This window comes from Pyrgilauda ruficollis, unplaced genomic scaffold (assembly GCF_017590135.1).
Source record: "Pyrgilauda ruficollis isolate IOZ18807 unplaced genomic scaffold, ASM1759013v1 scaffold94, whole genome shotgun sequence".
Taxonomy (NCBI): domain Eukaryota; kingdom Metazoa; phylum Chordata; class Aves; order Passeriformes; family Passeridae; genus Pyrgilauda; species Pyrgilauda ruficollis.
Genome location: NW_024531488.1, coordinates 1329335 through 1352307, shown reverse-complemented (window position 1 = coordinate 1352307; position 22973 = coordinate 1329335). Strand labels below are relative to the sequence as shown.

Below are 22973 nucleotides of genomic sequence, written 5' to 3'. Positions count from 1 at the left end.
GCACATGCAAAAATAAATGAAAATCAAAAGGTTGCTCAAAAATTTCGTTGGAGGCATATGAAGTGCTTATGTTACCAGTATATAAAAAACCATAGCAATTTTGGTGCATTCATCTTTCAGAAAAGAAACATTTTTTTTCTGAACTAAGTTTATGTCTACCCATTGACTTTAACACAACATTTTAGCAATCTGTAGGATTTTTAAGTGAAGACCTCCCCTCACCCTCTATCTGTGTATCAGGAGACAATTTTGATTCACTCACAAAATCTCAAAGGGACTGGTATGTGTGGTAACATAGGAGCCAATATTGCAGCTATCAGTTTTCGTACAGCCTGGCTGGACCTTTACATTAGAGCTGCCCCACACTGATTGTTCTTTCATTGCAGCTGTCAGCATTGCCTGACAGCATATTACAAAATACATGGCTACAAAGTCAGTATCAATCAGGACATGATCATGCAGATAATAGTAGCAGACTATTGATAATAGACCTTAAATCAGATCATCATGTATGAGATTCTTAAAAGCCAGTAGCCTTGAGAGCCTTCCTGCTCAGTTCTATCTGCTGTAAAACTAACTTACAAAACACCTAAAAACTTCAAATGAATACGTAATTAACAACACTAAAAATAAGTAACAAAGTCCTATTACTTTCTGCGAATCAAGGTGAGAATTAACAGTGATTTTCCCTAACTGTCTTCTAAATTATGTATGGTAGAAATAGTACACAATACCTGCCATTACACTAATGTTCTTTCCCACTCCACTGGAAACAGCAGTTTTGTTGTGCTTTGAAACTCTCTCACTTCAAAAGCACTTCAACTTGATATGGCCATTTAACAAGGAGAACGGAAAATGTGTATAGTTTAGCAGCACTCTTCACCAAACTGAAAGCACCATGTTAAAAACAAAAGGATCTAATTTGTCCTAGACATAAATAATAAAACAAAACAAGAGTTGCATGCAAATTTAGTAACATAAAATTTTAGGTGATAAACAGAATGGAGCCTGACTTCTTGTTTAGTATTCCTTAGTTATCACCATAATTGCTGAATGTCTGTCATCACCAGGAGAAGAAAAAAGTGTCTCTCTCAGCTGTTCCCCTGCTTGTTTTGTTCACTGTATTCTTGTAAAGTGGGAGAAAATAAGTGTCATTTAATGAATAGTGCTATTCTTTGTCTGACAGCTTCATATCTGTTAGGTGTAGGAGGCCTAGTACTTTCCTTTCTGATAATGTTTTTGACAGTGTGCTAAATTCCTCCCCCAAAAGGCCGGTGTATATATTCTGCTAAAAGAGGCTTCATCTATACTGAATGAATGCCCTCTTTTAACCCCCTTCAGCTTCTGTTCTTACATTAATTGAGCTGATCAGATTGAGCATATGAATTTGTCTTTGATGTATTCATATGTTTAGTTGATGCTGCTCGCACTCCCATTGGCAAGCAGGCAGAGCCCTCAGACAAATAGGGCTGTTTCCATAGTAACAAGCAATAGCTAGGGATCTCTTGAAAAATATTTTTATTTCAAAATTCAAACTGGAAAATTCTCTCTGGATATGGGTCTAGTTCTAAATGTGACATATCGAATGATGGATGCAATTAGGAATCCCACCAATGTTTTAAATAATAAATTAGGCTAATTTTCTAGGCCTGGCATGATGACACACAAATACTAAAAAGGCATCTCTCTTTTTTTTATCTCTGACAAAAGACTTATTAATTACTTTTGTTTTTAGGATTTCAAAACTACTTGAATGGTGAAATAGTCACATAGATGCCTATGTGCTGTAGAAGAGAAGCCTAGAGGTAAACTCTTGTTTGAAAAAATACTTCAAGCTGCTTCGATATTTGGTTATTCCATGTAAAAGCAGGTGAAAAAGATAATTTACAAATGCTATGGCAGTTGGTAAATCTCAAAGGGTGAAAAATGCCCATAGCCATTTTTAATTACTCAGCATGAAAAAGGAGAGATGTTAAAAATAAGATTTTTAGACCATTACAATCTGAGATTGCCAGAATTCTTTAATAAAACATCATTTGAAATATAAGGGAACAATAAAAATACCGGGCTTGGCGGGTGGGAGGGGGGCATGAAAAGGGGGGGAAGAAACAGAAAGAAAGGGGGGAAAAAGGGGAAAAAAAGGGGGTTAATTATTGTACTATGATGGTTTGTAATTAAAATACATTTTTTGCATTATTCTGTCCTGAAAGTTTTTCCCTGAAAATTAGATGCCTGGCACTGGATTTTAATATACTGCCTGTCAATGTGCAGTAATAGAGTTTCAGGGTTCTACTTCAACATACTATTACACTACATTGAAATCCATTGATATTATCATCTTGCTGCTTCCAATTAGACGTGTTCCATCTTGAGGGGTCAATCATTCATATCTCAGCATTCAGGAAAATTCAGTTAAATGTTAAAAATTTGACAATTCCCTGAGAAACAAGATATGTTTTAAGTACTTCACTTGAAATCTAGTGTATCTGCAGTTGTCATACAGGGAAAACAGTTTTAAGGAGAATAAGGGTCATAATCACATAGAACTAGTCACAATGTAGTGAAGAAGAACTAAAAATCCTCCACTGTATTAATTCTAATACTCTTATGTATGGATTTACATTCTTAAGATACTGCTTATTAGAAAAAGAAAAAGGAAAACCCTCTGTCCTCTGCTAGTTTTACAGTTAAGGAATTCTATAAATTCTGATGTGTACTACGTTTTCAAAGACATTTTTTACTTCAAAAAATACTTCAAATTTTAAAAGAAAAAAAAATTCAATCATTCTTAGTCACCCAAGATGAAATCATAGCTTTACTTAAACTTGATCATTGTCTTTGTTAGACTCACACTTTCAGCCTGGGAATATCTTTTATTAAATCAAGGGAAAACAAAGTCTGAGACTTTTGAAAGCCCATTTAAGAGGAAAACATACTGCTTTGCCAGTTTGTTGTCTTCTAATCTTGTGAGATTACAAAATTGGACTCTGGATTTACTTCAGATAATGCAGTTTCAGCTCTTAAGATAGATTCCTAATGTAGCTATTTTTTATTTTATTGTCTAAAAAAGAGACAAAAATTACATGATAAATCACTTTGTTCAATTTAATAAAGTGGTGCCTGTTTTAGAAATTTCTGGCATTATACTTCTGATCATGGTCAATTTAATCTTTTTAACTTCTATACATAGAAATATCTAGTCTGTTGATAGTTTTGAGCTACAAATTATGCATTTTTTTATAAAATAGGGGTTGCTTTATCTCAGAAAAATAATGTTTTGTACAACATCATGTACTGTAACGCTACAGCTGACATGGCTTTCCAATGCATGATCTTTCTAAGCACCTCTTTATCCCATAAGAAATAATCCCATAAGAAAGTAATTTTTGGTCAACATAAACACTAATAATAATTAACAAAACAGAAGATACAATGTAATTTATTTATAACTAGTAGCATTCATCAAATTGGAGGATATAGTCATATGACCGAACAATGATCAGAGCGTCACTTAGCTGGACACAGCCTTGAGGCGGTTGACCAAAGAGATGTGCACATCTGTGTATCATGGGACTGGGGCACACATCCCACCACATAAAGCAAAGGGGGATTGGCATTCCCCCAAGTCTCATTATAAATGTAACTTGGGATTTAGGAATAGTGCCCCCAGTGAGACTCTCCCAACCACACTGCTCTCTCTCACTCCCCCTTTTTCCCCTGCCCATCCCCACCACAACAGGATGGAGGCACAAACAGCAAAGATCATGGGTTGAGGTAAGAAAAATTTGCTGAAAACAGCAATGAGGCAAGAAAACAAGCAGCAACAGTAACAAAAATGACAGAAGGTATAAGAAAAGATATAGTTCACATGCAAAAAACACTCCTTCATAACAGACAATACAAGATGGGTCCCTCTGCCATGTTTTCTCGAACTCTGGGAGGAACTCTGTCCTCCCAAAAGAGAGTCCCTTTCCTCTGCCGGCAGCAATACAGTGGTACAGAATAACATCCAGGTCCCAGCCATGCCCCTTCCCAGTTACAGCAAAAATGAACCCTGTCCTAGCTGGAACCAGGACAATATAGCATCACAGTCCTTAACAATCTTAAACAGATCAATAGATTCATCTTGTCATAGTACGAAATCCAACAGTAACATTGTTAGCACATGAGACCAGATCTGAAAAAGCACATGAAGCTGTAATTTATTTAATGAATATAAGATCGCATATGTATTTTTTAAGTCTGAATCAGATCCTCTTCCTTTAGCAGAAAATTAGTCTCTCAGTAGGGGAATACCTTACAGCAGTCAACAGAAATGTTCAAAAATACATTATGCTAACTATTAGCAGCAATAATTCATTATACTTTAAAGGTATTTTAAATAGGATGGAAAATTACAGACTTATTCTGTACCAATGAAATCTATGTGTACCCTACAACAAATATGTGGATGTGTAATTAATTAGGCTATTCTAAACCCAAAGTATTTGGTTTAATTTTGCAGATTAAAAAAATGTTTAAATAACAGTAAAAGTCAAAATAAACACAATATGTACAAAACACAGGATCTGGTACTTTGAAAATATTTTAGTCACTGGATAGATGGAGGAATTTAGATTTTAGATAGTAAAAGATTATGAGATGTGGTTGTGATTCTCTTTTCAGGGCTTAATTTCTCTAATTTTACACTGGTGTTTTGCTTTAAGTCAGTTCTTTCTTGAACTTTTTGACTGAAAAAATCCACAACTATTAAAAATAGTAGAACATATTACCGTAGCTATTTTTCACAAAATATAACTACATAGATAAAAGCACCGCAATGTACTTTTTTCCAAAATGATTTTGTAAACGTTAGAACGTCCTTTAAAAGCTGCTGTAACTTTTATCTTAAACATGACCTTGTACTAACACTACACAGCCTATCCTATTTTCAGAAAATTCATCTCAACCAAAGATTAGTGGATTTTCCAAGAGGGACTTTGGACAAGAGCTGTGGTCATAATCTTGTTACAATGGAATAGAAGATCCATTCACTATAAAAATAAATCCAAATCAATATTCAATACTAAAATGAAAACCAATGGAAACAACTGCCCTTCACAAAGAGTAATCAGTGAAGAACTCAAATCAGTAACATAAATTCATCTAAACAACATCTCACAATTCACTGTGTTAGGAAAGAAATTAAATGATACTGAATGCAGATTGCTGACAATACAGTCCTGTTTAAGGCCCTTTTAAGCATTAATAGGTTATAAGAAGTGAAAACAGACATTCACTTGGTAAAACAGAGTATAGTGCAGAGGCTGAAGGTACTCCAATGAGCCACTGATTTCTAATGATGCATAGTGAAAATCAATCAATTAATTAATTCTTATAAAGAATTATAAGAGATTCATAAATAAGAGATTCAAAATAGCCGTAATTATTAGGAGACCACAGAAGTACAGGAGAGATAATTCTTAGATGGATGACCCTGTAAACTGCTAATCTGTGTAGAATAGCACTACATTTTTTTCAGCACACATTTACACTCTATTGTATTTTTTCCAATCAGGAAAAAAACCCCTGAGAAGTGCACTCCAAGTCTGCTTAACCCACATTTAAACTTTGATGTTGCTGCTTATTCATTTAACATAGTTATAAGTATGTTCGAATGATCAAGGGACAGGCATAAAAAAATTATTGGAATTAAAAACATATTTTATTATATACTATTTTCAGTTCAGCACAATTACACCTTCATACAATTTACTTAGCACTTACTTTACCTTTTTATGACAACTTTCTAATTTTCCTAATTAAAAACTTGGAGTAAACCAGTCAGTTAGCTCCAGATATTTCTCTTAAACATTGAAAAAGTGTTGAGATCCACAATTCAGAAACACATTTTTTCCATTGATTAAACACATTGAAGTAACACGTCTGAACTTTAATCCAGAAAATACATCAGCATAATTAAATACATGTTTTAGGCTAACTATCTGCTTTACAGTTTTTTGGAATTGTCTTACTCAAGCCCTCAGGGGCTAATTAAGTTTTTCCTCACCATTTCTTAAACTTTCATCCATTTTATGATATGGATTCTTATAAACTACAATGTAACATTTTAAAATCTTAGGTTATAAATAGGCAAAGTTCCAAACAATATTTTAAAAATAGACTGTGTAGCAAACATATGATTTTATTTTTACATCAAACATTTACTTCCTCAAAAGTATTTCAAGCCAATGGGAATTTTTTTTCTAGCAGACGATGCAACAAGCTGTGTATAGACACACTTTGCACTCCAGCTGTAGCAGTAAAATTACTGAAACTGTAATTCTCTTAATATTTAAATAATATATTAAAAATTAATTTTCAGCACCTGGAAGAATCTGTTTGTGTGCCAGCAAATGATGTAGTTGGGCCTGGAGCTGCTATACATATGGGATTCAAAAACAACCTATCACAAATAATTACTAAGAGCAGCTGTACTCATTACACTAGTCATTTAAAAATCAGGTCAAAGCTTCCTCAATTCTTTTTTTCATTTTCAAGGATTTCTGTAAAACAATTCTGCAGTTTTTATATTTTTGTCTTGTTTTTTGTATGTTAAATTTTTTTAAATTGTTGATTCTTACGAAGGCAATATCTGAGATTTTTAGCTTTTCTGATATTCCAGGCATTTAACAGTTGAAGGTTTCATGACAGATTATAAAAATGAGCAATGTTCATTTTGCAATACATCTTTCACAATTTTTATAGGACAGAAAGTAAATAGTATAATATGAAAATGCATTCACTGATATACAACATACATGTGTTACATGCATATACACACGGTACTAAGTACAATCCAACATACACACATATATATATGTGTATAGATGTACTTTTTAAAAACGGAATATATCATGTGGCTCACAAAAAAAAATATTACTTGTATTGTAGGCTTTAATTTATCATTAAGTTGATCATTTTGAGGTGGAAAGTTTTTATTTTAAAAGCATTTTCCAAATTATCTTTTTTCAGAATGACTTAATTTTTAACTGATTTCCAGAAGTTGCTTTCTAGCAACCACTACCAACTTTATGATCATTTGTGAAGAAAAGTCTATGTACTACCTTTTTTAATCTCATATCTTTTCAAAATGTATTTAGAATAACATAGTATGAGATCATATTTTTTAGACAGGATTAATAATGTTTGCACTGGATCTGAAAATTTTTTAAAGTTCAGAAAGATTCAGCTAGAAGCCTTTCTTTTATAATTTTAAAATATTCCAGCCTGCATTCCTACACATTGAAGTAAAAAGACTCATAATGAAAACCATATATTTTACAATGACATACTGAGAAATAAAACACATTACCCTTCAGGGGGAGAGACCCAAGCATTTATATAACACTACCTTCAATCACTTGAATGCAAGTCATTCACACCACCACTATTGCTAACAAGGCATCCAATTTACGAAACAATGAATAGTGAAATTACTTTTAAAAGGTACAAATGACTGTCCAAAGAATGACACTGAAAAATATTAAGTAACAGCTCTACCTCAAGATAAGCCTCACAATTAAAGACTTTCAATGAAGAGAGCCTTCAAAGGCTAAATCAGGAGGCATTGATTAGATTGCTTCTAACTTTGTGTTTTGACACCTTCATCTTTCATGGCATTATATTGTCTCTGTGCATCTTACAAAGGAAGCATTTTACTAAGGCCACACATGAACAGGAGACAGCAGTGCTTACAATAGAGACTGTCAAGGGTGTGAGCCAAAATGGGTCTCATTTGGATTTCAAGTGAAGAAAACTCCTAATGCATTTCATTACAATGTATGTGAACCTCTGAAAAGAACGATGGATTGGGATTCTCATACCTATTAATTTATTGAAATGGATTCAGTTTTTTCTTGTATATTAAGAGGGACCATGTGTTTCAAACAAGGTAACAATATTATAGTACCAACTATATGGTACTATAGCTATAACTAAATACGCCATGATGACGTATACCCTTCTGCGAGACAAAGAGGATGCAATTTTCTTGATAAGTGGGATTTGAGTTCAGAAATAAATCCTCCAATAGCTTGGCAACAAATAAATGCTCTTTGTTGCTATCAGGTTTAAAGATACGATCAGGAAGCTATGCAATATAGGGATGGATTCCATCTTTGTTACCACAGCATGTTTTTACCATATGAAATTGCATACCCTCCCTTCCCCCTGCCAAACCGCCATTCAGGTATTGACTTTTTATTTCATTGATAGATTGAGTGATGTAATTTGGGTACCACCTATATAAGTCACCTTTTATTAAAAGATAACAGAATAGGATGTAGAAAAGTAAAAACATTCAAGAAAATTCTAATACATTGCAGATCAATTTAGCTCTATAAAGATGCCACAGTTAGTGTATCACTGATCATCTTGTTCACAATACAAGAAGTTTATATAAATACTTATTTGTCTGTTTCTCACTTTAACTTCAATAACAAAACCTATAATCTGCTATTCAAAAACTGTAAGTTCTGATTTAATAGAGAGAACAGGATATGAAATTTTTCTGTATGCTAAATAATTTTACCAATATAACTATTAAAAATAAAGCATATGTTCTCATTAACCTTAGAAGTGATTGATTGTTCTGCACCAATAACATTCAGTAAGTTCAAAGCTCATCTATTTTTTATGGAAGTCTTACAACCTGCTAGTTAAACTAAAGGTTAAATATACATAAAGTCTTAGAACAAGACCAAATTATTCCACATGTATGTAGCTGATAAGCAGAGTACACAAACACTTACATAAATCTGTTCACATTAAAAAACCTGAAGCCTTAAGAAACCCTCCATTGTCACAAAAAGACTTCAAAGATAGAGGTAAAGAGTTTGATATCTATGGAATATTAAGAAACTAAGTTTATTAAGTTAGGAATTGTCTATTAAGTTCAGAACTCTGCTGACATCACAATTACAATAGAAAGAATTTGTCAAAACCATAATCAGAGCTAAAGATATGCTTGCTTTCACAAATCAGTCCTCAACAAGCATTTTATTTGAAGAGGGAAGTCCAGGGCACATATAACTGGTTTAACAACAATTATGAAAATACACATATGCAAAAGTATATAACTTATTTATTTATGTATAACATGTAAAAGCAGAAATGTAAGTGAAGTATATATATATATATATATATACACATAGGTACTCCATATAAATGAAATAAACATTTTGAAAATTTTCAAGATTTGAGTCTATATGATTTTTACACTTATATATCACATGTTTAAGTGGTGTATGCACACGTGCCTAAGCAACAGAGAAATCAGCAAGAATCCTACAAAACAAAATAAAATTCAATCTTAGCAATGAAGATTGCAGATTTCCACATACAACACAAAACCACAAAGAGATGTATTTATTTTATTTTTTAAGAATAATCATAATTAAATTAGAATGATGCATGTTCTGTATTTGTTCTGTATTTTATCTTGACAGCTTCTGCATACTGAGGCAGAGCTCATTAAACACAAGCATATAGCAGCTTACTTGTTGAATTATGTATTTCAAGTACTTAAAATTACTAGGGATTTGACTATGATCTGTACATGAATACATATTTTGGACTTAATTTTCTGCACTGGCATTTCTTCTTCTAAATATACGTTAAATTCTACCATGAACTCAGTTTAAATTAGGCTTTTCCATGACCTAACAAAGGTAATAACATTATCTTTTAAATGTAAGATTTATAACACTAGGAATATACATAACATTTTTTCAGTTGTAAAATTTGATCCAGAAACTAAGTGATATACTTATGTTAATTTACCTTTTAAAAGATATTATGTGTTGTTCATTTTTTTTTGACAAGGCTTCCATTCATACTGAAGACGTGTTTAAAAACACTGCATTTTCTCTCAATATGGAAAATCATTTTATCCACTATCATACTCATTCTGTTTCAATAAAATATGAATCATCAAATACTTATTTCCAAGTTCAACTTGTTTTACTCTGATTTACACACGCTATTCAAATCAGTTCAAATTTTTTCAATTTTACTTGGTATTCTTCATAATGTTTTTAATAGTATTTAACATTTTAAAAGAACAAGGAGGAAACAAAACTTTATACATATTATAATAAATTTACACTTAGAGGTTTGTGATCTGGTACTGCTAACAGCCTTTATTTTTTATAAGAAAAAACCCCACCAAAATTAAATCTGTTATGTAGATTTCAAAGTAATAAAGATCTGATTGAGCCCATTGAATAAGGCAATTGCATCGGTTGTCTAAATGGTAGCAATGTCAATGTCACATATGTGGTTATCTTTTCATCTTGGCCTATTCTCAAATGTAAAAATCAAATGTTTGAAGGACATTTCACTGACCTGCTATGGCCTCTGCAACTCTCCAACACAATACTACTGTTACATTTTGGATAAAAACCCACTTCATCCACGATGCCTTTGCGACATCTGGCGGTCCTTATTATACATAAACTTTAAGTTTGTTTCTTTGTTGGGTGTTTTCAGTTGCTGTTGGGTACTTTTAGTATACTAATTTTATTATATTTATTTATTTATTTGCAAAACTACAAGCATGTAAAACTCTCATCCAAAAGGCTTTGATACCCCCTAGCAGGGGAACAAAAGCAATCTAGTTTGCAAAAACACAAGGTCTACCATGAGTCCATATGGAGCAAAAGGTCACAAATCTTGAGATGCAGTGACATCATGACAATAAGACACTTTTGAGACAGAAGCTGACTCATTTTGAATACAAAAAGGACACTGATCAAATTCTCCCACGCATTTAAGACTATGGAGAAGAATAAGCATGAGAAGAACCTGATGTAGATGTGTAACCGAGGAGAGTCAAAACATACCCTTTAGTTTTCACAATTACAAGATGCCACCAAAAACTTGACAAGTCTGCTTCAGAAGATTTAAAAGCATGATTTTTATGTCATTATCAGATGCTGAGAAAATTTTATTAAAGGAAAAAACACTCTGTTCACAGGATGTGTTCTCCCTGTAAGACCTTGGCTCTTTTAAAATTAATTCAGTTATGCCAAAGCTTGTTCTACATGTTTCAGTCCTATTATTTACAATTTCAATAAACTATGAGACAAGTATTATAAGCAACAGAAAAATTATCTTCCCTTCTTTATCCTTCTTCCGTAGCTATTTCACTGCAGTAGAAAAACCTCATTCTAAATTTCTTTACTATATTAACTGCAGGGGTATTTGACATCAACTTTGTGAAACCATAACTTTGCTATTTCTTAGCCCAGCAGGAGGATCTAGTGCATTAAAACTTCACTCGTTCTAACAATTTTTATTTCAAACTAACAGATGATACAAACCAAAGATTAAACATATATTACTTAAGATATAGAATATCACTTTAAATTCTAATTTGCTGCATCATGGTAAAGATTCAGTTAAATACACTACTGTTCCAAAATGAGTAATATAGTAAATTGTTTGTCCCCATATGAACAGATACGTAGTGTGTATTTCTAACATTCAATAAAAATTTCTAATAAATCATAACTGAATCAAATTGAAAAAAATAATCTCTCAAAACTGCTCTTGGTCTGGACTAGATTTAGTGAACAGTCTAATAGTGTAGTTCACTATTTCCTTATTTTACAACAAAAGATTTCTGCATCACTAGAATATCTAGTAGGTCCCTGTAAAAGCCACCATTCAAATTTTAATTAAAATTTCAGTAGTCTGTGTTTTCAGTGTACGTATATGGACAAGATACAGAACATGCACTGCGGCACAAGCACATGGTTCTCTGCAGACTACAGACACATAACCAAATATGTGAGAAACAAGGCCAAAGAAACACTATTAATTCTAAGTAGTCTTCTTATGCCACAAAATTGCAGGCATACAATCTAGCCTAACATGTTGAATTGAAGTTATTGTACTGAATTCACAGAGACAACTCATTAAGGATGTGAGTGAGCACCTACAGGATTATGTTTTAGTATGGAATAAAAAGATGAATCTTTCATTGAACTCCATGTACAAAAATTCAGCGTGTGTCAGCAGATAGATTAAAATCAGAAAACAAAACTTAACAAATTAAAAAAAACACATCAGGAAATGTCATAAATTGATGAAAGAATTAAAATATCATGGTGTAAGGAGAAGCTTTCCTTTTGCAAAAGAAGCTCAATCCTCACTGAAAGAAATATAAATAAGTAAACAACAAACTGACAACACATACTTCTAGAAGTATTAGAGCAATTTCTTTCAGCTGCTATGAACTAAAGCATGGTCTTTTAAAGCTTCAGAATCTATTAATTTTCTATGAAAATTTTATACCAATAGTGAAAACACTATGAAAGCCCGATCAACAAACCTTGTTTGACTCACACCTTTCCTGATGAAAAGGTCATAGAAAAAAGCAGCACTCTTTGTCAGATAAGTATCTCTGAATTTTTCTTGCTCAGAAAGTTATAGACTGAAGCTGATTAAGTCAGATCAGTTCATGTCCAAACACTGAGGGTTGGGCATGATGTTGCAGAATGATCTGTGAGCATAACTTCATAGTATATGAATCCCATAGGTCACCTTGAACTATGACAATATGGCACTGAAGTTTAGATAGACAGAGATCAATGACCATTCATTTTTAATGCTAAAATTCTGAAACGACTCTATCAAATTTTCTTATGCAAAAACCATTTATCGCTGAGATATGCAAAGAATACCCAATTGTCTCTGCATTTATAACTTAGAGGTTATAAAGCCCACTGTTCCTATTGCAAGATCTGACAGTGACTCCAAATGAAACAATAAATAATGAGATGCCAAAAATAAGACAGAAATGGAAAATAAATTTACTGTTAAAGAGCTAAGATATATTTTTAAGGTTTCTTTTTTACTTGAAAGAGAAGAAAACCTTTTATTTTCTACATACCATTTACAGAGGTATAACTATATATCACATTAATGATCTCGATTTTTATCCAAATGTACTGCTAATTTACCCACGTAATTATCCCAACAGAAATCATTATTTTATTGACTATATTTATTGACTGATATAATTTCATTAATACTTTTGTGGGAAGAGTTTGGTAGTATTTAAATTCAGCTATCATACTGTTTATTAGTACAATTTAAAGCATAATTTCTGCATTATTTTAGAGGGTGGGTCTTTTTACAGAGGTGTTTAATTACTGAGTTAAAGCAAAAACAGGAAGCTAATGGGCAAAAATTTCGGCAATAATTTATGGTCAAACATGAAACAAAACTAGAATTGTCACTGATCCCAACAGTGAAATCTCTTTAAAATGCAAAAAATGGTTGTTAAAGTGAAATAACAACAGTTCTTTCTAAAATGACAACATGATAGTTGTATATACCTTAACAAGCCCTTCAATAACAAGAAGTAGAACCACATTTGAGTAAACAGAAAAAGTCTGTTACAAATATAACTTAAAGAGATGTATATTCAAACACCTGCTTACAGAACCTTGTAAAGGCAACACAGTTATAACTTTTGATATACCAATAATATGAGATCTTATTGCTGCAATAAATGCAGCACCATTGTTTCCTCGTATTTTGCGTGCACTACGGTGTTTACTGAGTCAGCAGGCACTACACTTACATACAGTTCCATTTAGTTAAATTGAATAAAACCAAAATAACTTTGCGACTGGCAATCCTGAAAATAAAAAAAAAGAATGTGGATTGCAAATTAAAATCCATTTCTGGATATGAAGATCAAAAGTAAGACAGATGTTCTAAAGAGGCAAACAAGATCAGACTATGGCTATTAAGAAATTACTCATCCCAGGTGGAAACTGTTCTCATCTGCCTCAGATTTTAACGAATAATTTTTATTATACTGAACATTTATTTTTGGAAAAATGTGAAAATTAGGGAGACCAAGGAGTCAGCAAATACAAAAGTTCTAACAAATTCATACTCTTTGACAGAGTAAAATTAATTTTTATCCATGGGGAATATATAAATTTAAAGATAATCTGAGGGAAAAAAATTGATGAGGAGGTATAAGACTTTTGACTAGACTCCCTCATTCCAGGGGATCCAGAAAGTTTAAGGAAGCATGATGTGGAAAAATTGTATGGCGATTTCATTCTTTGGCTTCTTATTATGGGTTTTTCCCATCAGTGCAGGTGAAAAATTCAGTGCATGTTGATTCACTAATAAAATCTTCTAAGTAATTTCACTTTAAACATTTTATGACTGCCTACATTGCAGTCCTACAGAATGACTGAATCTTTGTTCCAGATGATTTTTGTAGTAGGTGAAAGTACTGGAAAATCATGAAGAAAATAGCCAGTCATTTATATGTAGAAAATCCCTGTATTAATTTTTTTTCTGTTAAAACTTCCATGCACATTTTCTATGTACAAAAATTTATAATATTAAAACTCTTTACATTAATCATAAACTGTGTTTCCATTTAAATGAATATGTTGTATTAAAATGAACGAAGGGTGAAAACAGTGTCAGTGTTTACTTTTGTTTCCTAACTAAATAGTATTGCTTGGAAAAAGACAAATACTTCTGTTTAAAATAAAGGAAATCAATAATGAAAACATGAGAAGAGTTGTGTTTTTCAAGAGAAATGAAAAGACAAAAGTTTAAGAATGTTTGTAGATGTGCCTTGTTTAACAGTTTTACATGTTGGATGTGACTTTCACAGTCTGTTGGTTGTTGCAGGAAAGACATCACATCTGTGACTTGGCTGTTGATTAATGAGTCTTTCAGTTCCCCACTACCATCTGAAGAAGGGCTGTGGCATTTCTAAGCTTCACTGGTTTACTCACCTTCAGCTGTAGTCCTACCAAGGTATCTTCCATAAAGAAAATCACACCTGGTTAAGGCTAATGAAAACCTTAATATGTCATTTTCTAGACAAGTCAAAAAGCATGTAAAACTAGACAAAAGATGTATTCAAGCAACATGAATGCAGTTTTGTCATAACCTGTCAATCAAAAGACTAACATAAAAAAGCTTTCTTCAATGACATTTTACAGTGTCAACGATCAGAATGACAATTCTTAATTCCCTCTTTGGTATATGAGGCAATATGCACAATGGCTTCCCACTCTTCTCAAAGACTAAATTTTGCTTTTAGACCCTAGAAAGAAGTTAAGAGGGAAAGAAAAATCCAAAATCAAAAAGTTTTTCTGGGTCGAATCATCAGTCAGCATCAGAAACACCCAAATCACTGCGTATAGGCAGATTTTAAACTTACTACTCACTTCACAAAACCTATTAGGAGTTCATGCAAAACTGACCAACTTCACTGTGTCTGCATCGTGATTGTAAAGCTTCTGAGGTCAGTTTGACATTAACAACTGGACTTAGGGAAGAAGCAATAAGATCTCTAGGACTTGTCATCCTTTCTTAAGCAGTGCCAGGCTGGCAGGACAGAGGAAGTACATCCAGGAAAGTCACGAGTGAAGTCAATAACTTTGGGAAGGCCATAGGTCTAAGAGACAACACTTAAAGCTGCAAAGGTCTGGGAGACAACACTGTGGCCACCACCACATACTTGCTTTGTTGTTGCAACAGTGAATATTTCAAGGTCAGGAGAGAGCACACAATCTTCCCCATCGCCTTCAGAGAAAAACTAATGGGACTACCACTTCCTAAAATTAATGCAAGGGGATTCAAAGGCCTCACTAAAGCTGAGTCACCTCTCCTCTGTTGCCACAAAGGAACTGAGCATAGCAACAGCCACCACAGATCAGCTACTATGTGGTAGCTTTGTATCTTAAATTTAGTTAAAAGAACAAAGTTCTACTCTTTACTTTAAGAGTAGAACAAACCTTAAAAGTGACTCACATGACCAGATTTTCCATCTGTTTAACTCTGATATTAATACTTCCCCCTCTACCTTACAGGGGACTTGTATGTCTCAGCTCATTACAGTTTACAAAGAAATTGAGATCCCTGCATGGAAATGGAATTATTCTACATTACAAAAATTTTGATGAAAAATCCCTTATCTGAAAGCAGCAAAAGGAAGAAACAATGCCTTGATAGACAAGACAGACTTCTAGCTTGTCAGCTTGTGTCCTGCAGCCTCTTTCCTTGCAGGTGTAGCAAGAAAGTCTATAGATAAGACAAGAAGCTAAGCCACTGTGCACAATCAGGGAAGTCAGTACTTTGAATGCATTAATTCACATTCATACATTTAGCAATTACACATTACACTTACACTACACTTACAATCACTATATATCTATGTATCTACTACAAATGAAAACTTGGATCAATAGGGGTCTGAAAGAGGAAAGAGAAAAGAACAGATAAGAGAGATGAACATGAGTATCTCCACTTAAGAATCCCTAGTCAGAACAGGATTTGAGACAGAGTTGAAAGGAGGGCAAATTATTTACAGATGAAAGGAAATATCTGTTTTTAAGAAAAGCCACCCATGTCACAGGATAGCAATCACCAGGTTAATTATATAGTGATAAAACTGCTGAAGTGCCACACTTCCAAATGATGATTTATAGCACATAAAAATACCTAGTTTTGAAGAAAAAATACATACCTTTAAAGAAACCAATGAATCCTAACAATAAATACACAAATTATTATGTGTATTATTAACACAATACTATTAATATAGCTAGCAGTATTCCCATCAAAGCTGTCCTGGTTCTGGGCAGAACAGAGCTAATTTTTGCACTAGCCAAGAAGGGGCATGGCTGAGACCTGGAGGTTACTCTATACCACCTCATGTAGTTTTCTGGGGATGGTGAAAGGGTTATCTTCTGAGTCAGTGGGGTGGAGGGAGCAGCTGGGTATTATCTCTTGTCAGGGGGTTTCCATGTGAATTGCTTGCCTCTTATACCTGTGTTGTTAGTATTATTGCTGTTACTACTTGCTTTCTTCATTCAGTGCTGTTTCCAATAAATTATTCTTGTTTCAACCATGATGCTTATGTTTTGTACCTTCAATTCTTCTCTCCATAGCACCACAGGGGAGGGAAGGGAAGGGAGTAAGCAGTAGTTTAGTGATTTGGAGAGTCTCAGCAGTAGCACTAAATTGTGGAATACCATTCCTAAACCAAGACAAAAGCATTTCAAAGGATATAAAAATGTGGACAAATGTGATTTAAATGGGGAACTAAGATAGTGTGAGACATTATGAGAAGAAAGAGGTTTGGATCACAGATCTCTGCCCTAGCCAACACGCTGTGCTTACTACACTTTTCAATGCAAAAAGATGTACCAGCAATACTTTCTTCTTTTTCATTCTTTTTTTTTTTCACTTTTTCTAGAAGCCAGGTTTGAGTAATGAAAAAAGCATTCAATTAGCATGAAACCTTATTTAAGCAATTTTATAGCTGTTAATTAAAAGAAAGCTGGTAAGTACATGCTTTTGTATTGCAAGGCTAACAAAGGCCTCATCATAAAGGACTCCCAAGTATTAAAAAGTAGCTCACATTAACTAAGGTTAAATGGGATATGGTAATCCTTATGGTTTTAGCACCTTCTATTGGAGATTGTCATCAGAGAGTATTTTTTATCATATGATTCATCAATATATTTGCAGAAGAGAGACACTGATATGAATCAGAAAAGTGTATTGCATATGGGGAGCCTCATCTTTAACCTCATTTACTTGTGAAATTTATGCTGTAACTGTAAACATGATAGGGGCTTGAGTGGCACTCAAACAGTGTATACCACTGTTCCCTTTTGCTTATTGATGTATGCTCTGCCACCAATGCTTTAAAAGTGCCAGGCAGGGAACTAAGCCTATTTGTGACAGATTTTTTAAAGTCACAGTATGGTTTGATTAGCTATGTCAGAAGAGGATAAACAGACAAGGGATAATCCTTGTGGTGACAGATGTAACATACACCTTGTTATTGACCAACTCATTTATGGAACAGGATCCTTGCTTGTCCAGAGAGGCCAAAGTGAGATTTTCCACAAAATCTCATTGGCTTTTTTTGGTACATTCAGCATGAGGGTCTAAGCCTGACTTCATGATTAACCAAGAGATGTACAATAATGGATTAATACCTTTCACCTGCTTCTTTTGATACAGGAGCAATGAGATATTGCCTTTCCTAGCCTCCCATGCATTTTAGAAAGCCTGTTATCATATGCATTATAAGGGCATCATTTATAGTAACACCAAGCAGGTGATGATTACTGCAATATTAATGGCATCCTAGCTCTTCACCAACCATCATTAATAGTTGACTTGTAACTGTAGCAATGGTATGAATTACCAATATCCAGCAAATTTGGATACCAAAGGTCTGGGAGCATCTGCAGTTTAGAAGACAGATAAATATACCTAGAAGTACACTAGACATAAGACTGCTGCTCTCTGCCATGCAGATAAACTCTCTGTCTTGGCATCATGTCAGTAACTGCTCTTCCATCATTTGTTTCTTCTACAACGAAAATTGTTAGAGAACTTCCTACCTTTTAATACCCTGGAGTTTTTTTCACTCATTTCTCAGATTTAGGCTTTTGTAAAGTTTTATAAAAAATCTTTGACAGACAACAAAACACATGCAGTTTGTTGACATTCTTTTCAGTTTCAAAACCACATAAAAATTTTTTCCACGCGTTGATAAACTAGATTTTAAAAGTGCGTTTTCTGGATATCTAGATAATCAACAACACAATGAATATAAACATTTTCTATAAATAGTTCACCATATGGCTATCATTCTCAACAGATGGTGTCTGTGTATTCACTAGAATATACAAGAGCTATGCAAATTTTGCCCTGCAATCATTCAAAATTCTAAACAAGATTTTCTTACTTCAGTTTTATTAGGCTTAGTCAAAGTCAAAACACGCAATTTTATCCCCAAGCTCTAATACAGGGAAAAAATGCCACAACTATATAAACAAAGGATTTTGCAAAAGGCAGTACAGTTGAAAGGAGTTTAATAAAGAGACACTAGGTACAAGGTTTTCTCAATCCTAGGACAGCACTCTGCTGATAATGATAGTTTTTACTTACCCAAAAAACAGACCCACGTGTAAACAGCTCAGTAGTTCATGAACAAGAATGCAGTCTGCACTATGTTATGAAAAAATCTGTATTCCAAGGGATCTGAGAGTTTATATCTATTTTGCAGGAAATGTTCTCCTATGCATTATAAGGGCATCATTTATAGTAACACCAAGCAGATGATGATTACTGCAGTATTAATGACACCCTAGCTCTTCACCAACCATCATTAATACTTGACTTGTAGCTGTAGCAACAAAGCCTACTAGTAAGCCTACAGATTTTATCCAGTTTTAGTAAAAAACAAACTTACTCATTTTTTTATGGTTTCCTGAAAGCCAATATATAAACATCTCCATGTTTTCTACTTTCAGAAGCTGCTGGGCAGTTCCGAATATCTATCAAAACAACACATGACCAAAAGTTGACTAGATACTTGCCTATCCTATTCCAACATAAAAATATTTAAGCTCATATCACATGTATAAACATTTTCTGGAAAGTCCTTCTTGGTCTACACTGGCTTATCTGTTGGAAATCAAATTCTAATTTTCAGTTTAGACATTTTTATAGCATTTCTTATCCACCTGAACAAATACGAGTTTTAATTCTATAGTTTTTCAAACTTGTTACTATTTCTCGCCCGACACACTTATGGTAAAAATAACACATTCCCATTCCTCTCTTAGTTATTAAGTTGTTAAGCTTTCTGTTCTGAAGGTCCTGACTGTTGTTGGCTTTGCCAGTCATGAGTTCTTCTCTACCTGCTCCTATAGCTCCCAGCTACTACTTGTCCCTGCACAGACACCACTTAGTGAAATCTCCCTAAGTGTAGAGGAAGGAATCCCAGCCATTCCTCTTCAGAACTGCAAATAACTGCGATATTGGATAATGGCTTCATATGTTACAAAAATTACTCTTTTTTTCCTCCTCTTTATAGTGACAGGAATATCTTTTTCCTCCTCTTTATAGTGACAGGAATATCTTTTTACGTTATTGTAAGGTATGCAGTGCACCTGAAAGTCCTGCACAACTGCAGAAGGCAGGTGACATCTCAAAGCCCAGCGAAATAATAATATCTTCTAACAATATACAAGTTGCCAAGATATTCCTCTGAAAATTAATAGTGATAAATTTAACTTTTATATAAAGGAGAGTACATAAACAAGAAGGATAATGCATGGTACTGTGCTCTGGAATTGTGCCTCAGTGTTGACAGCACACCAGCTTTTTGCCTACTGCTAAGTACTTCTTGCCGATTTTCAACACACTGATTTGGCCAGAAAATAACAATTGTAACTTTATGGGCAGGACACTAATTATAAGTCGAGATACGGGTAATTAAATAACAATTGGACTTCCTGCTTTAACACATGTATTAGAGTTAAGGAACCCCCATTTGTTACTAGTGTAGCTAAGGATGAACAAGTGAGTCCAAGACTTGAAAAGGCAGCACGTATCTGTGTAAGTATGTAGAATATTTTTAAACTTGTATAAATCAAGTTCATAAGTTAGTTGAATGTTAATGGTCTTAGTATTAAAAGATACTGTTTCAAGTATAATTGAGAAATACATTTTAACTTTTATTCTTGCAGTTTGAACTACATATATAATATATATACATACATATTATTTATTTCTGAGTAAATTAAAATCAGATGGGTTGAAATTCGTTAAATTGAATGGCCTTAGAGCTTGCTAAATTAACATTTTGTCAAATGCTTTATATTGATTCAATGTTGCTTTAGACTTTTTCTAAAGTTCCCTGATTTTCTCAAGTTTGACAGTTAAGTTTTTGTTGTTTTGACTCTTGAGGAGTATCTTGTTGGTATTCCTTCCCTGCATCTAACTCAGGGCACATATATAAATCCCTGAAAGCTCCTTTGAGGGACTCAGTGAGAGGATTCCAGAGCCTTACAACCACCACATCTTTAATTTGAAAAATTTCCTGGACACTTTGAGGATCATAGGAATGCACGGATTGGATTCCCATCATTGTGTGAAGCCAGCAATGAGTAGTACACAACAATTCATTTCCTTTTTAACCAGTCCTAAAAGTATTTTACTTTCCCCTAACCACCAACCAATTAATTTGCCTAACACTTGCTGGCTCTGGGACAATGCTCTCATAACACCCTCTCACCTAACTCATCATTAACTAGGTTAGGGGAGCTTTTCTCTTGTAAGTGAGTCCCCTAAGCATTTTCACTTTTTTTTTTTCCTCGGAAGACTGTGCTTTTTTAACTTCATATGTAACTGACAGCATTTTTTCTTGAAATATGAAAAGAAGGAAAGAAATATCATTCTAACATCACTGTGAACTGGTGAAAATATTTTTGTCTGCACAGACATATCTATTCAGGGAAAGCTTTAGCATGTGTCAAAGGAAGGAGTAATTTAAATATTATGGTGCTCCACTTTATAAACTGATGGTTCTGAAACAGCTTAAGTACTGCCAGTGGTTTTGTTTAACTCATCTCAGGTCCAAAATAAATGAGAGGTCAAAATAATTACACTCACTCAGCTTGAACATTAAGTCTTGAGCACAAGTAAGGCTGATTTATGCAGTTCTAGGAAGGATCATGAAGAATCACCTAAAGATAGGGCTCACCTGAGATTCTTACTGCGAATCGTGTTTGTGTAGCCACAAGAACAGATAGAATTGTCCTAGTCAGACAAGTTGTTTTGTCAATACTGGCTGCAATGGCAGATACTGAATCAGCTATTCTACTTTTTATGATCACAGTGGATCTAAATGATAGGCTGGTTTGCAGAGTGGTTGAAATAATAGATCCATGCTCTAATCATTAATTATTTGCATAATGTCACTTCGAGATGAGAATTTCCTTACCATGTAGAAGGGCAATGAATGAAGGCATTTTCAAATTAGGAAAGATGACAACAATCAGGGAATTAATTAAATTAAAAAAAAATAGATGATACTACAAGGATGAGAAATACAGAGAAAGACAGAGGAGGCATGATTTCTTTCTAACGTCTATAAAGAGATCAAAAGAAAAATAAAATGTGTTTTAAGGGAACAGGGAATATGAAATGTCCACACAAAATGTTTCCTCTGCAGTCGCAGCAGCCCTCTGCTCTCTTTGGCTCATATTGATGACAATAACATGAAGCGAAGTTCAAGATCCAGTTTTAGTCTAAGAGTCTCTTTTAAAAGGACAATATACTTAATTTTTAATGAAGGACATGAGATAGCAATCAACAGAAGAACCATCAAAAAAAAAAAAAAAATTAGTACTGTATTTTCTCTGACATTTAACACAAAAACGTCTGTGAAGTTTCACATTCTGTCTAGTAACAGGTAACAAAGGACATCAAGAAGAGAACTGAATAACAAATTTTTGCTGGCACTATTTTTTGTGCAATTAAACTTTTGGAAAACAACAATTTGGGTAGGGAAAGAAACGATCTTATCCAAATTAAGATGGAAGACTCAAAACAGACTGTAAAAGTATTTTATATATGAAATGAAGGAAGAATTAAATGTTTAACTGCTACTGATAAATTGAGAAAATGAGACAAAATACCCAAAACCTTTATGACAAAATACCCAAACCTTTTTTGAAATCATCACTCCAGTTTCTAGATAGCGGAACAGTCAGTTCAAAAGTTGACTGATAGGATCTTATTAGGTATCATCAGGAGGATTCAGAATTAAGAAGGGAATGTCTTAGTTTAGTGTGCAACATGTAAGTTTTCCAGTTTTCACAAATGACAAATATTAACAAAAAACAAACAACAAACAAACAACCCACACAACTCCAAAAAAATTCCACCTCAATTTTTCTGAATTTAAGAAATTGCAGTTTCTGATTTAAGAATTTACATTTTACAAGTGAAAAGGCAATAAAATATGAGAATAAGTTTGATTAATTGGAAACTATTAAGGAAACACTTTCCATTTCTAGCTACACTTGTCATGCCCCCAACTGCATTTAAGATCCTTTGCAACTTGA

At 33.6% G+C, this 22973-nt stretch overlaps 1 protein-coding gene across 1 annotated transcript in view; it reads right to left on the bottom strand.

Moving 5' to 3' along the window:
* Positions 1–22973, bottom strand: part of KIAA0825 (KIAA0825 ortholog) — a 199466-nt gene that overhangs the window by 87959 nt on the left and 88534 nt on the right. The gene's annotated exons all lie outside the window — the stretch shown is intronic.